Source organism: Pseudopipra pipra, chromosome W, assembly GCF_036250125.1.
Source record: "Pseudopipra pipra isolate bDixPip1 chromosome W, bDixPip1.hap1, whole genome shotgun sequence".
Lineage (NCBI taxonomy): Eukaryota > Metazoa > Chordata > Aves > Passeriformes > Pipridae > Pseudopipra > Pseudopipra pipra.
The window spans coordinates 36,758,351-36,771,861 of record NC_087580.1 but is presented as its reverse complement, the minus strand read 5'-3'; the positions used below and the strand labels follow the sequence as shown (position 1 = coordinate 36,771,861).

Sequence of the window (13,511 nt, the reverse complement as noted above, 5' to 3'; positions counted from 1 at the left end):
GCGCCTCAAGCAACTTCAGGGCTATTGGGCTGGATATTTTGACAATTTGGAAGCGCAGAATGTTGATGAACGCGGAGAGGGTCATCTGAACTGCGTCCGTGTCTGCATCCTGCAGTAGCTCCAGGAGGCTTTCACTCAGGCTCCGCATGCTCATAGCCTGTGTGGAACACAATGCTGTGGTGCAGCCCCACGCTGCTGCCGCGGGGCCCAGAGGCCAAAGGTGCGTCCCAAAGGAGTCGGGCAGCTGAATGGGGAGGAGGAGAGCTGGGAGCAGCTGCCACAGCTGCCAAAGGCCAGCCAAGGCCAAGCTACTGCCTTGCACAGCCACACGCTGCCGGCCCGGCTTCAGCCCCTGCCCCCTGCTCACCATTGCGGGATCCCTGCTGAGCACCACCAGGCCTCGGAGCGCCAGGCGACGCCTCTCCGGGCACTGACTGCGCAGGTGCCTGGAAATAATCTGCAGGACGCTGGGCCCAAATTGTCTAGGGTTCAGGCAGTGCAGGACCTGAAAGGCAGGGAGCAGTGACAGGGTGCCCGGCCGGCAGGAGCCCGGACCCGCCCGGGGCTGGGCCCAGGCAGCAGCACAGGGTGCAGGCACCGTCCCGGGCGGCTGCGGCTGTGAGAGGGCAGAGAGGGGGAGGCAGCTGGGCCAGGCAGCACTCGCCATCAGGCTCACCTCCACCAGGAACGCCAGGGCAGGCAGTTCCCACAGGGGATCTCCCCTGCTGAGCCGCGGGAGCAGGCTGACGGCGATGCGGTGACCGAAGGGGAGGGAGACACGGCACAGCTCCCTGCAAGGGGGAATAAAGGTGCCAGAGACCCTGAGCCAGGTGGGCAAAGCTCTCCTGGGACTGACTCACACAGGCCTGGTCTTTGACCACCAGCCCAGGAGAGGACGTGGGCACTTTGGGAGGTGGCTCCTCCTGTGCAGCCGCCCCTCTCTGCCTTTTCCACTTTGCTCAGCCATCCCTGGCTGCCAAGGCCCTCTGGCCCAGCAGCACGGGCACTGTGTGGGGTGGCCTGTGCACAGGGCAGAAATGACCTGTGGGAGTGTGGGGCAGTGGGGAGAAAGGGCTCTCACCTGGCCAGCAGACCCACTGCATAGTGGTGGCTGTCAGCCTTGAGGAGCATGTCCCAGCCACACTTGCGACCGATCGCCATCAACACGTCCTCATCCAGCAGCTGGCGCAGCAGGGCTTTAACGGTCTGCACTGTAAACCTGTGTGCAGAGCACAGCCCAGGTCAGGCACAGAGCCCTGGCCTCAGCCCCAAGGGCGTGGCAGGGAGAGGGGACTGGGATGGAGCACCTGTTGGGGTTGGGGGGAAGGCTGCGCTGCTCCCGGCATCGCCTCCAGAAGGTCTCGACCTCCTCTGACATCTCCTCTGTGCTGATGAAAACTTGGAACAGCAGAGTCAGAAGGAGGCGCGGGAAATTGTCCTTCACTCCCCCTGGGCACCAGGAGTGGGACAGCTGGATGATCTCCCAGAGTGCCACAGTTGCCTGCCAAAGACAAAGCACCCAGAGACGGCTCTCAGGGCCCAGATGTCCATGTGGCAGGGCCCAAGCGTGGCAGGGACAGGCCAGAGGAGACACAGGGGGATCCCCCAGCCTGGTGTCCCTGAACCTGCCCCTAAGCCAGGCTTGCAGCCCAGTGCCTGGGGCAGGGAGAAGCAGTGGTGAGGGAGGATGGAAAGGCATCCCAGAGCCAACCTGGGGGCGAGCAGAGGCCAGCTCAAGAAACTCACAGCCAGGGCAAAGACATCCCTCTCATCCCCATCAGAGGTGCGTCTCCTGTGCGCTGGCCAGTATTCCAGCACACGGAAGAGGATCTGCAGCACCGGCTCCTTAGTCCATCTGGAGGAGATGAGCGTCTTCCACATGGTGCGAGCAGCTCTGTGGAGTCACAACTCTGGCTCAGGGGGGTCTGGGACACAGCTCTGTGGCCTGGGCAGCTGCAGGGCCCAGGTGACAGAGCCACGGTGCCTTGTGGGGCAGGGAGGCAGATTGGCCTCAGGATTGGAGGCTGACATGCCAAAGCTGGCAAAGACAGGAGCTGGAATGTCCTGGAAGTCTCCATGTCTCTGGCACCCCATTTGGGAACGACTGTCCAGGGAGATGGGAGTCTAAACGCAGGTGAGCCTTCAAGGCAGGTGGGCCCCATACCTGTCACAGGCTGGGGCAGAGCGCAGCAGGGTCACTGCAACATCCGTGGGGTGTGCCTCGGTCAGCAGGACAAGAGTCTTGTCCAGCCTGTGCTCATCAGACACATTGGACGTGAGCCACTGGTGGATGCACCTGACTATGGCCGGCACCTGGAGGGGACATGGGGGACAGTTGGAGAGCTGCCAGAGCCAGTAACTTGCCCAGCTTCCCCCAAGAAGTGGTCCCCTTGCCACCACACTCTGCTGGTCTCAAAGGCTGAGGGGACCCAGAGCAGCCGGCGTGAGGGGCCACAGCATCCCTGGGGGACTGGAGCCCTGGCCACAGGCTGCTTACTTGCTTTGCTTTGTAGACACCGTTCTCCACAAGCAAATCCAGCAGGGCAGCGCTGGTCTGGGCATTGAAGAGGTTTGTCATGTCCCCAGTGGCCATGAAAGTGGCCTCTTCATGCCAAATGCACCTGATGAATCTGCAAACCAGCTACAGGAGAAAGGCAAGGAAGAGAGAGGGATGTCCCCTGGAGGGTTGCGACAGCGGTGCTGGGCTGAGCAGTGAGAGCAGGCCCAGCCCAGGCGGGGATGGCTGCAGGTACCTGTGCTGCCCTGCGGAAGCGGCCACGGGCACGGAGCTGCTCTTCTGTCCGCTCCTGGCCTGCATCTGGCAAAGAGCGAGTGTGCTCAGAGCTGAGGGTGTGTGGGAGAGGCCGGAGAACACAGCCCAGGCCTGGGCTCCAGGAGCAGGCAGGGCCAGCCCCGGGATGCCCAGTGGATGGAGCACGGCTGCCAGGAGATCAGCCCCGGCCCCTCTGCCCCCTTCCTTTCCCTGGGCATGTCCAGAGGGAATGGGACAGGATGAGGCCAAGGGGGCTGCAGCCACCAGCCCTGTGGCCCAGCTCCAGCACTCACCCTCCTGCGGGGGCTGCACCTGCTGCACCTCTTCAGGCTGCTGTGCTGGAGCAGCCCTAGGGCTTTCCTCCTTCTCCTCCTCCTTCACCCAGGCCAGCTTGGGCACCGTGGGAGGTCTCTGTTGCATGTCTCCGTCTGGCGTTATGGCTACCTGCAGCAGAGATGCCATGGAAAAGCTTTGGCTCCCCAAGTCCTGCAGTCGTGCCTTGAAGGCAGCTGCAAGAGAGAAGCCTGGAAAATGCCTCGCCTCATCCAGTCCCACTGTCTGGCCTCAAAAGCACCTGCCCCAGGGACTGGAGATGCCTTGAGCAGCCCCAGGTCCCCAGGTCCCACAGTCTGGCCTGGAGGATGCACAGGGGAGAGGTGGAGAGCTGCCAGAGTGAGCAACTTGCCCAGCTTCCCCTGAGAAATGCTTCCCTTCCCAGCACACTGTGCCAGCCTCAAAGGCTGAGGGGGCCCAGCGCACCCAGCTTGGGGGGCCACAGGCTGCTTACTTCAGCAGAGACAGCTCTCTCCTCAAGAAACTCCAGGCTGGGGGTATCGGCCAGGCGCTGAACAGGCGCGGCGTCAGTGCTCGCCACGCCCTCCGTTGTTGTGGCGTCGGCCTCCTCCGTGAGACCAGGCAGCACAGAGTCACAGTTTGACTCATCATCGATTGACGTGGTGTCCCAGTGGGTTGTGTGATCAGTGGTTGTGGTGTCACACTTTGCTGGGACAGCAGTCGACGCAGTGCTGACATCAGGATTTGTCAGCTGGGTCGGGATGGTGTCAGGCTGGGCCTGGACATCAGCTGGTGTGATCCTGGCCTTTCTACGCCGACTGCCCATGAATTTCATAAATGTCTGCAGGAGAAAGAAGGGCAGGGAAGGGAGGGATTTCCCCTGGAGGGCCGCGACAGAGGTGCTGGGCTGAGCAGTGAGAGCAGGCCCAGCCCAGGCGGGGATGGCTGCAGGTACCTGTGCTGCCCTGCGGAAGCGGCCACGGGCACGGAGCTGCTCTTCTGTCCGCTCCTGGCCTGCATCTGGCAAAGAGCGAGCGTGCTCAGAGCTGAGGGTGTGCGGGAGAGGCCGGAGAACACAGCCCAGGCCTGGGCTCCAGGAGCAGGCAGGGCCAGCTCTGGGATGCCCAGTGGATGGAGCACGGCTGCCAGGAGTTCAGCCCCTCTGCCCCCCTCCCTTTCCCTGGGCATGTCCAGAGCGGATGGGACAGGATGAGGCCAAGGGAACTGCAGCCACCAGCCCTGTGGCCCAGCTCCAGCACTCACCCTCCTGCGGGGGCTGCACCTGCTGCACGTCTTCAGGCTGCTGTGCTGGAGCAGCCCCAGGGCTTTCCTCCTCCTTCTTCCTCCGGAACAGCCTGAGCAGGCTGAAGCGTCTCCCTGCCATGCCACAGTCTGGTGTCCAGGGCACCTGCAAGAGAGAAAGAGAACCTCGGAGAAACTCCGGGCCCTAAGTCCTGCAGAATGGCCTTGAGGCCACCTGCCGCAGGGATTGGAGACACCTCGGAGAAGCTCCGGGTCTCCAAGTCCTGCAAAAGGGTCTTGAGAGCACCTGCCACAGGGCTTAGAGACACCTCGGAGAAACTCCGGGTCTCCAAGTCCTGCAAAAGGGTCTCAAGGGCACCTGCCACAGGAATTAGAGACACCTCGGAGAAACTCCGGGTCTCCAAATCCTGTGGAAATGCCTCGAGGTCACCTGGAAATGAGAAAATCCTCTAAAACGCTCCGGGTCAGCAAGGCACGAGTTGGCTGCGCGGGGGCTCTGCACAGCACCGCTCTGTCCCGTCCTGTCCCGTCGCCTGCTCCGAGGAGCACTGTTGACACTGTGGCCGTGTCACCAGCAGCACCTCTGTCACCGCGGGTCATAAAGGGCCCTTGGACACCCTGCCCCCTTCCATCCCACCGGCCGTGCCCAGCGTGTCACAAAGGGCCCTGGGACACAGTGCCACGTGGCCTGGGGTCTCCCCCAGCCCCGCCAACCTGCCCCACCTTGGAGGGAATCCACTCTCTAAAGTATCTAATCTGGCTGGACCTGAACTGTAGGAACGGCTCAAGAAATGAGCAAACACTCCCCTCCTGTGCCTGCTCACGGCAGCACAAGGAGCCCCCTCGGCCGCCGACTCAGTCGCAGCAGGAAGGGCACGGGGCCTTCCACACAAGCTGGCACGGCCTCCTTGGGAGAAGTGCTGGCTGGTGGCCATCCTAAACAGGGGGGCTGACACCGAGAAGGAAGGTGTGGGCAAGGGCACCAATGCTGTTGGGAGCCCTTTGGCCAGGGCTGCACCCAAATCAGCAGCTGTGGCAAGTCCTGACCAGAGGAGACCTGCCACTGCCCCGAGTCCTGGCAAGGGTGCTGCCCGTCTCCTGCCCCAAAGAGCTGTGCCCCTGTGTATTAGTTCATTTGAATACATGCCCGGAATAAAGACAAGTACAACAGACATTCAAACAGTACAAAAAATCTTTTATTGCAGTGAGAATAAAAACTAGCAAAGAGAATCAAAAGCTAAAACAGAATACAAAAAAACTGCTTTATCAGTTGGCATTCATACAATACTATGAACGGCTTTTATTATAGTATTAACTAGTAATAAGGGAATTAAAGGAACATTTAAAGGATATTAAAACAATACTACGAGTGGCTTTTAATACAGTATTAACTAGTAAAAAGGGAATTACAAGGATATTAAAAAAGGATATAAAACAGTGGCTTTCTCAGTTGCTTCCTCTCAATAAACTGTGCTTACCCACACAGACAGACCAGGGCTGCCAGGATCTGCAGCAGCTGGTCGGTGCCCGAGCTTAGCGGGCGTCCCGGTGGAACAACACAGTCTCCATGGCAGGATGAGGATCGCTCACCCCAGCAGTCCTGACACCCCATTTTATCAGCTGTACAGTACACCACGTAGGGCCAGCACGCAGTATAAGGTGATGCCTGAGTGGCAGCCAAACCCCGCCTGTTCATCACCTGATAGCAACAGTCTGTGCATGCCCTGCTGTAGGGCAAGGGGCCAGCGACCCCTGCCCACAGAATCTTCCTCCCATCATCATCTTTCTCACCCCTATGTATGACCTCTACCATTGTGTTTCAAGGGTAGATGTATCTATCTTGCAATATGTAGCAAAACCAAGGAAGAACTCAGCTCTGATAATAGGGGATATCAGGCTGACTTGCTAAAAAGCACAATGGACCTTACAATTCGCTTGTGCCATGAAGTTACATTGTACCATACTCTGGCTGGTTTCACATCCTAATATGATTTCTTTCTCATGCCTCTATGCTCCACTGATCATCTAATTCAAAAGTACCCCCCATAGAGACAAGAAACAGTTTAAAGTCCTGTAGATGTAGAGATGAAAAAGTCATATCTAAAATGTAGTGCTAGCTTGTTCCTAAGCATTTCCAAAATTCCTTCCCGTCAGGTGCCAGGATGGGTGGGCAGGAGGTGACTTGCTTTGTTCAGACCATTCTTGTACGTGTGACTGCTGCTCTTTCACCCCTTTCCCCCTAATTCTGGGTTGGTTTCTAGAGCTGTTTTTGAAAGAAACACTTTTTTCAACCTCACACGTGAATATTTTCAAAGAAATATAAGATGTGAAAATCTAGTAAAACCAATATTTAACAAAATGGTGAAATCACACTCCTTCATGTACTCTGAGCACTCTGCTACTGGCAGTTTGTGTAGTTCTCCATATATTGGAAATGTAACTAAGGATCAAGAAATTTTCTGTGTATTCTTTATTTCCTTTTAAATAATTTTCTGTCATCAAATTGGGTGCAGGATTTGGTCCTGTCTTTGTGGAGGATGAATGCCACTGTCTTTTTATGTTTGATATTTTATTGCTCGGGGGACTGTCAGTGGGAGAAGTGGTGGGAAGGATCCTCCCCTCAGGGGCTGGAGCTTCAGCTTCTAAAGAAGGCTGTACTTAATCAAAGAGCTGCAACTCAGGATTTCTCCCAGAGTTCCAGAGCTTTTCATTTAGCCAGCTGAGAGTGCCCAGGGCACAGCCAGGTTAATGTTTAACTCTTCCAACACTGGGCTCATCCCGAGGATATCCTGTCATCCTGAGAAGGAGGAAGGGAAATGCTGTGCCTGTTCCCTAGGGCTGGGCAGGGAGCAAAATCTTCAAAGCCGTGGCCCTTCTGAAGGAGTTGATCTTGTGTTATTCCTCAGTAGTCAACACTGAAAATTCTGTATCTGAGACACTGAATGAAAAGGAGAGTTGCTGAGAGGCTTGTTTGGGGGAGAGTGTTTATTTGGTTTGTTTTTGTGGGGGTCTTTTAGTGCCAAATGAAGGTGGGATCATGAAAATCAGTCTTGTCACAGACAAAAACTGTAAAGGCATTTAATTGCTTTCAGATGCTGTAACCATTTTCCTTCCTTTCACTTTCTCACCCCTTGCAAATCAGAGACAGTTCCTAGAGGACAGGAGAATAAAATAAACAAAACAAGAAATTATTTTTCTACTCTTGAGGCCTGTGTCAGGTCTGTTTTGAATGCATTTGAACCCTACTGCTTCCATGCTCTTTTTCAAGTAGCACCAGATAAGTACCTATGAACTGCTGAGATGAGAGTGATCATTCTTACTTCACAAAATGTTTCTCTTTTTTTTTCCTATCCTGTGTCCCTTTTGTGTTCCGTGCTATGGAGTGACTATATTTTTGTTCTAAGCTAATTCACTGCTGCTGTTTTGGGTACAACTAATGTCAAGCAGCAAACCTGTAACATGCCAGAAACAGGCTACAGTGGGTTGAAGACACAGCTTATGTTTGATTGTGTGTAAATACAGAGAGTTAGTTGGGTTTATCTGAGAGCCTGGCAGAAGGAGAGAGGAGCAGGACAAACTGTTTTCAGTAACTGTGCTGTTCAGACCCCTGATAAGATGGAGAGTGCTTTGGAACTACTGATATGCTTTGAATAAGAAAAGAATAATCAGGTCCATTGGCACTGGCTTATCAGGAAGGAAGTGAAATGCCAGCACTTTTACATGAGCAAAAGGAAATGTTTTAGACACTTTGGGCCATTTTTCCCTTAAAATTAAATAGCAGGGTGCTTTTGAGTGTGCTGTAAGGAGTGGAAGGATTTATTACCTTGACAGAATGACAGGTGAATGGGTTCAGAGAGGAGTCCTCAGCAACAATAACAGCTCTTTGGATAAGTGGCCACATCTATTCCTGCTTTTGGTAGAGATTCATGAATTCTATCCTTTCTTTCTCCCTGAAGTGCAGTGGCTCACTTACAATGTGCAGTTTTTCAGAGTGTCACACACTTGTGCATTTTGTAATATCCTGGCAGCATGTTTGATATTGGGCATGTAACAGGCTGTTCATAAAATAATGTTGGATCATTGACTGGTGTGTCCTCTGCCTTCAGTCCCTGGGTATTTTCATGTTCCAAAAAGAATATATCTCAGCCTGTGCTGGGAAGGGAAGGTGTGATTCACCATTAACTTACCCCAGCAGGCATGAAACATGCTCAGATTCACTATTATCTTCTCAAAGTTGACTGATTTTTATTTCTGTACCTGTTCAAAATTTATTTCTAGGTTCTTTCACATGCTTACAATTAATTTGGAGATATTCAAATTCGATGAATTGTAGTGTAAGAACACATTTGATTGATTTTGGATTCTAATTGATTCCTGTCAATGAGATCCCTGTGGCAATGAAATCAATGATATGTGATTCAAGCAAGGCACCACTGTTCTGTACATTAGGTAGCAGTCAGGAATTTAGGAACTAAATGTTCACAAGCTATAAATGGAGAAAATGTTTACATTTCAATAGCCCTTTGTTTGGCATTTATTCACCCAAATATGTTTCTCAGGAAAGTTAGTTTTCCAAAGTGCAGGCTTTCAGTAAAAGAAAGGTCATTGATTTAAGGTTTATTAAATTTTAGCTAAAAACAACAGGCTCCATTGGGATGTAAAATAATTTAAGTATTTCCTGCAGGCAACCTTCATGCTTTAGAGCTGTTGCTCAAAGGTTTCATTCTTCTCTGAAGATGTCAACTGTAAATATAAAAATGCCTCACTGAAAATGGAATGGTTCAAAGATTCTAACTGAAATATAAATTCCTGCCTGGGGAAAGCACTATAATCAAAAGAAAGTGCTCTTAACTTTTTTTTCCTGTGGAGGCTACACTTGAAAAGAGTGCTTCAAGGCAGCAGGGTTGGTAGGGAATGCCAGTTTTTATTTATTTATTTATCTACTCTCCCCCACAGATGATGATAGTCCAGCTTTGGAATCAGCAACACACTTCAGCCACTAATACAAGGCAATATGTGAGCTGCTGCTGCTTCCAAAATGCAGTATCCTGGCATTTCAGTCAACTTTATAATCTGGCCAAAACCCACTTGGCAATCTTGAAATCTAGCTTCTAAAGTACTTTTATTTCTGAAAGCTTTTGATGGCTTTTTATATCTCTTTAGCATATATTAAATTCCTTAGGAGCAGTGGCCAGGATGTACACTTGATGGATGACTGGAGTGGGGACTCTCCCCCCACCCTCTGCTTTTTTTTTCCCTCTCCTTTAATTTTAAAAAGAGGTGTGATAATTGTGCATTAGGCAATGCTGGAACATGAATCCTGCAGATGCAGCTGTTTGGCAACATTACTGTGGGGGGGTTGTACCATTGTTAGGGAAGTTAGCAGAGATTTTCCAAGCCGAGAAGGACAGCCTGCTGCCAAGCTCTGGCATCTGTCTTAAGAAATCTTTTGCTTCAAGGATGCCCTGAGGGAAATGATGACTGGATGCTTTTCTGAAGCCACAAAGGGCCTGTTTTCTCTTCCATAGCATTCAGAATGGGACTCCTTGTTCCAGCCTGCCTGCTCAGGGTTTTGTGGTGCTGGGTTAGGGTTTTCATGTGGGTTTTCTCCTGGGATAAAGTTGTGTACAGTGAATATTGATTATTCATCCCATGTCTAGTTCACTGTCTACATCTTGAATTTGACCCAGAGCCTGTGTAAATGAGGAATGCATTGAAACAAAGTCAAGGATCCTTCAGTGACTTGTTTCTCTCAGTTCAGTCTTCTGAGACCTCTGATGAGTCTGGCAGGGCAGTGCCTGTGTGCAGAGGGGCAGGGAAAGAGAGTCCCAGCACAGCAGCAGTGCCAGGGAGCAGCAGCATTTGGCCTGTTGAGAGCTGCTCTTTTTCTCCTGCCACCCTCCCCTTCTGGGCCTCGGCTGAGGCCTCAGTGCTCTGGGCCTTGGTCCCTGGGCTGGGCTGGGTCAGTCCTGTGGCCATGGCACTGCTGGCATGAGCTGGGCTCCACTGCACTCTTTCCACCACACAAGGGGCTCCATTTGCTCCGGGCACAGCCTGAAGCCTCAGCTCTTCTTCTCCAGGGCTCTCAAGAAGAAGGCCAAGGAGCAGACTCTCCAGAGGGTCCTTGCCTTGCTGGTTTCTCCCTGGAGTCCGTGTGCTGCCCTCAGGGTCCCACTGTGGGGGCTGGAGGGGCTGAGGCTGCTGCAGCTGGTGCTGGTGGTGGCCAGTGCCCCTGGAGATGGCAAATGGGGCCTGAGGAGCCCGGGGCCGATTCTCTGCTGCTGTGCTGGGGAGCGGGGCTGGCCCTGGGGCTGCAGGAGCTGCCTGAGCTGATGATGTGCTGAGCATTGCAGACCCAGAGGGCCTGTCCCTGAGCTCCATGGCCTCCATGTCCTGCTGCAGGGCCAGACCTGAGTGTGCTGCTCTGCTGGGCTGGGGCAGGGGCAGGGAGATGGGGGGACCAGGGAGGGGCTGGACTGGGCAGTGCCAGAGAGGGGAAAACCCCAATGTTGAGCTGAAGTGTGTGAGTGGGCAGGGTGGGGGCTCTGCCCCACCTAGGGCACCTCTGGAGTCAGCGTTTCCTTTGGCAGCACAACTTATCTCAGACCAAATAGTTTTCCAGCGTTGGCTTTCCTCCCTCTTTCCCAAGGTTTTCTTTTCTGTTTTTTGTTCCCCTGAGGGGAAAAGGGGGAAGCACATGCTGATCTCTGTTTATATCTGTATACAAAAGGGAGCTGGGGTGGGGAGGGAGGGGGGAAACAAAGCGATTTCTCCCTCTATTCTCTCTCTTTTATCCCATTCCCGCCTCCCTCGCCACACCCCGGGCGACTGTTTCACCGCCGCCCCTCCTCGCCCGTCCCGCGGGGCAGCTCTTTTAGCTCCGGGGCGGCGGAGACTCCCCCGGCGCGGCCCTTTGGTTTTCCTTGGTTTATTCTCCGGAGCTGATTCCGTTCCGAGCTCGCCCCCCCTCTCTGGCGACCCCCGCCAGGGCCCGTCCCGGGGCGGCTCCTTCAGTGCCACGGGCGGCGGGGACCCCTCGGGGCGGCTCCCCCAGGGCCCCGCCCGCCGCCGCCGCTCCCCGGGGCCCTCCCCGCTTCCTGCCGGGATCGGACACCGCCGGCGGCCCCGGCCCTGCCGGGCTCCATCAGCCGGAGCAATTGCTGCCAAGGAGGGGCCGGGGGCTTCCTCTTGGCCTTCGTCTCCCTGGCGCTGGGGCTCGGCTTCTACCTGCGCCAGAAGGTGAGGGGGGTCCCAGGGGGTCGTGTGTCCCCCCAGAGCGTCTGTGCCCCCCCGGGGACCCCCCACCCCGGTGTCACCCCCTTTTCTCTCCCCACAGAGCTCCTGAGCCGCCGGCGGCCGCAGCCCCTCCCCGGGGCCTCGGGCCCAGCCTGGACCTTCCCTGTCCCTGTGAGGATTTTGGGGGGGTCGTGTGTCCCCCCCTCCCCTGCTGCCACTCCTGATCCCAGGAAAGCTTCCCAGTTCTCCCCAGTCCCGGTTATTGGGGGGCAGTAGGGAAAGGGCTTGGGGGAATCCCAAGGGGTGTAGCCGAGTTTGGAGGGGGCAGAACAGGCCCTGGGATGGATCGGGAATGGGGACCCCCCTGTGTTCCCCCCTGTCAGCCCGCTCTGGGGGGGCTCTGGGAGGGCACCTGCCCCTCAATAAGGCACCCAGCACACTTTGAACACCCTAAACCTCCACACAGGCTCTGGAGGACTGCCTAAACATACTCAAAGCCCACCCAGGATCCCACCCAACCCGTTCTCTGGGGGGACTTCTCTGGGCACTGGTGGTGCTGGGAGCCCTCCCGGCTGCGGGCGAGGAGCTCTCAGGTGAGCGGGGGGTGGGAAGGGGGCGGTCAGTGGGAAAAGGGGGGTCAGAGGGGACAGAAGGGGTGGTGGGACCCCAAACTGAGTGGGAGGGGAGTGGGACCCCCCAAAAGTGGAGGGAGGAGGGGCACTGAGGATGCCCTCTGGAGCCCTGTCAGAGCCCTGACACTTCTGGGGTGACTCCAGGAACAGCCTTCACTGGCCCAGGGACATTCATCTCCCCAGCCTCGCACACATCCCCTGCAAATGGCCCTGTCTCCTCCATCACCCTCCCCTGCCTTTCTGGCCTGGCCCTTTCATTCCACACCAGCAAAGCAGCTTGGGCACCATCTCACCTGGGCACTCAGAGGGCTTCTGTGAGCAGCAGTGGCAGATTTCTCTGGAAGGTGCATTTGTCCCCTGTCCCATGGCACAGGGCACAGCTCAGAGGATGAAAACACTCCCAGGCACACACATCCTGGAGAGCTTTTTCAAGACAAAAATAGGGAGAGGAAGAAGAAAAGAGGCAAAATTAGAGAGATGAAAGGTGCCCCAAAAATCAGGAGCTTCCTCTGAGCCAGGTTTCCATAACTGAATCACTGATGGGATATTTACTGTGATAAGTAGCTGCACAAAACTATTCATGTCAACAGTGAAAGAATCAGCTTAATAGAATATATAGAAGGTGTTGTCAATGGAAACAAATGGAGAAAAATTCTTGAGATTAAAAAAAAAAATAAGAAAATAAAGGTCTGGCAATGCTGGCCAGGAAGCCTTCAGCAATTATCAAGAATCCTGTTCTGCAGAGGTTTCAAGTGTCTCCTAAATTCCACACTCGTGGCTTCAGGCCATGACTTGCCAGAGCAGTGCCAGAGCTGGCCACTGCCCAGAGATGCCCTGAGGCAGCTGCAGTGCCCAAGTGGGACAAGTGGCCCAGGGTGTGTGGGAGCCCTTTGGAGCAGGAGCTGGTGGGCAGGAAGGGCCCATCTGGGGAGGGTCAGGGAATCCCCCCCTGCAGCCCTGCTGCCCAGGCTGAGGAGGGTCCTCTCCAGCCCACAGCCCATCGTGTGCCCTTGGGGGCTGCGCTGCCGGGGCTGTTCCCGGGCACTGACTGGGGAATCTCCCGGGGTGCCCCGCGCGAGGCGGGGGCGGGGCGGAGGGCGGGCAGGGGGCGTGGCCGCGCGCTGATTGGCTGCGGCGGGGGTGTCTCCACCCGCAGCGCGCGAAGGGCGCCATCTTTGGCGCGTGGGGGATTCGGGGGCGGCGGCCCCGGGAAAAGCTGCGCTTGGGTGTGTGAGCTGGGGGGGTCTGCGGGGGGAGCGGGGTCTGGGGATCCCCTCGGGGGCTGCGGGGAGCGCGGCTGGGGGTGGAAAGGC

The 13,511-nt window shown here is 55.4% G+C and overlaps 1 protein-coding gene and 1 long non-coding RNA gene across 2 annotated transcripts in view; one reads left to right on the top strand and one right to left on the bottom strand.

Annotated features, from left to right (window-relative positions):
* LOC135405269 (zinc finger protein 160-like) overlaps nt 1–13,511 on the top strand; it is a 292,050-nt gene that overhangs the window by 224,176 nt on the left and 54,363 nt on the right. The gene's annotated exons all lie outside the window — the stretch shown is intronic.
* On the bottom strand, nt 3,713–4,363 carry LOC135405719 (uncharacterized). Its single transcript, XR_010425977.1, has 3 exons — nt 4,331–4,363; nt 4,023–4,087; nt 3,713–3,908 (listed from the first exon to the last, which is right to left on the bottom strand). It is a non-coding gene; the product is annotated as an uncharacterized LOC135405719 (long non-coding RNA).